General features: G+C 42.2%; 1 non-coding gene across 1 annotated transcript; it reads right to left on the minus strand.

Moving 5' to 3' along the window:
- Positions 1–561: 561 nt before the first annotated feature.
- Positions 562–669, minus strand: LOC148579174 (small nucleolar RNA R71). The gene has a single exon (XR_015895766.1). It is a non-coding gene; the product is annotated as a small nucleolar RNA R71 (small nucleolar RNA).
- Positions 670–2,441: the final 1,772 nt, after the last annotated feature.

Raw genomic sequence — 2,441 nt, forward strand, 5'->3', positions numbered from 1 at the left:
ATTTTTCTGTGCCTTCTTCTTTGTCATATGAGTAGGAGCAAGGACAAGAATATTCTTGTTGAAGCAGATCCAGAACCTGAAAGGACTCTGAAGAGAAAATTAAGAGAAGCTAAAATACAACAATCCAGAGATAACCTTTCAGAAATTTTCGAACAGGAAAAGGATATGGCAGCCGAAAATAATAATAATGAAAGGAGGATGCTTGGTGACTTTACTGCACCTAATTCCAATTTACATGGAAGAAGCATCTCCATTCCTACCATTGGAGCGAACAACTTTGAGCTGAAACCTCAATTAGTTTCTCTGATGCAACAGAACTGCAAGTTTCATGGACTTCCATCTGAAGATCCTTTTCAGTTCTTAACTGAATTCTTGCAGATATGTGATACTGTTAAGGCTAATGGAGTAGATCCTGAAGTCTACAGGCTCATGCTTTTCCCTTTTGCTGTAAGAGACAGAGCTAGATTATGGTTGGATTCTCAACCCAAAGACAGCCTGAACTCTTGGGATAAGCTGGTCACGGCTTTCTTAGCCAAGTACTTTCCTCCTCAAAAGCTGAGCAAGCTTAGAGCTGATGTTCAAACCTTCAGACAGAAAGAAGGTGAATCCCTCTATGAAGCTTGGGAAAGATACAAACAGTTGACCAAAAAGTGTCCTTCTGACATGCTTTCAGAATGGACCATCCTGGATATATTCTATGATGGTCTGTCTGAGTTATCTAAGATGTCATTGGATACTTCTGCAGGTGGATCCATTCACCTAAAGAAAACGCCTGCAGAAGCTCAAGAACTCATTGACATGGTTGCTAATAACCAGTTCATGTACACTTCTGAAAGAAATCCTGTGAATAATGGGACGCCTATGAAGAAGGGAGTTCTTGAAGTTGATACTCTGAATGCCATATTGGCTCAGAATAAAATATTGACTCAGCAAGTCAATATGATCTCTCAGAGTCTGCATGGAATGCAAGCTGCATCCAACAGTACTCAAGAGGCTTCTCCTGAAGAAGAAGCATATGATCCTGAGAACCCTGCAATAGCAGAGGTAAATTACTTAGGTGAACCTTATGGAAACACCTATAACTCAACATGGAGAAATCATCCAAATTTCTCATGGAAGGATCAAAAGCCCCAACAAGGCTTTAATAATGGTGGAAGAAACAGGTTTAGCAATAGCAAGCCTTTTCCATCATCAACTCAGCAACAGACAGAGAACTCTGAACAAAATGCTTCTAATTTAGCAAATCTAGTCTCTGATCTATCTAAGACCACTGTAAATTTCATGAATGAAACAAGGTCTTCCATTAGAAATCTGGAAGCACAAGTGGGCCAGCTGAGTAAAAGGATCACTGAAATCCCTCCTAGTACTCTCCCAAGCAATACAGAAGAGAACCCAAAAGGAGAGTGCAAGGCCATTGACATAAGCGCCATGGCCGAACCTGTGAGGAGAGGAGAGGACGTGAATCCCAAGGAGAAAGACCTCCTGGGACATCCAGTGATCAATAAGGAGCTTCCCTCTGAGGAACCAAAGGACTCTGGGACTCATCTAGAGACCATAGAGATCCCATTGAACCTCCTTATGCCCTTCATGAGCTCTGATGAGTATTCCTCTTCTGAAGAGAATGAGGATGTTACTGAAGAGCAAACTGCCAAGTTTCTTGGTGCAATCATGAAGCTAAATGCCAAATTATTTGGCATTGATACTTGGGAAGCTGAGCCTCCCTTGTTCATCAATGAACTAAGTGATCTGGATCAACTGACATTGCCTCAGAAGAGACAGGATCCTGGAAAGTTCATAATACCCTGTACCATAGGCACCATGATCTTTAAGGCTCTGTGTGACCTTGGTTCAGGAATAAACCTCATGCCCCTCTCTGTAATAGAGAAACTGGGAATCTATGGGGTGCAAGCTGCTAAAATCTCATTAGAGATGGCAGACAGCTCAAGAAAACAGGCTTATGGACAAGTAGAGGACGTGTTAGTAAAGGTTGAAGGCCTTTACATCCCTGCTGATTTCATAGTCCTGGATACTGGAAAGGAAGAGGATGAATCCATCATCCTAGGAAGACCTTTCCTGGCCACAGCAAGAGCTGTGATTGATGTTGACAGAGGTGAAATATTCCTTCAATGGAATGAGGACTCCCTTGTGTTTCAAACTCAAGGATCTCCCTCTGTAACCATGGAGAGGAAGCATGAAAAGCTTCTCTCAAAGCAGAGTCAACCAGAGCCCTCACAGTCAAACTCTAAGTTTGGTGTTAGGAGGCCACAACCAAACTCTAAGTTTGGTGTTGAACTCCCATATCCAAACTCTAAATTTGGTGTTGGAGAGTCTCAACAAAGCTCTGCACATTTGTGAGGCTCCATGAGAGCCCACTGTCAAGCTATTGACATTAAAGAAGCGCTTGTTGGGAGGCAACCCAATGTTTATCTAATTCTTATTTT

The sequence above is a fragment of the Arachis ipaensis genome, chromosome B10 (assembly GCF_059453495.1).
Source record: "Arachis ipaensis isolate K30076 ecotype BB chromosome B10, ASM5945349v1, whole genome shotgun sequence".
Lineage (NCBI taxonomy): Eukaryota > Viridiplantae > Streptophyta > Magnoliopsida > Fabales > Fabaceae > Arachis > Arachis ipaensis.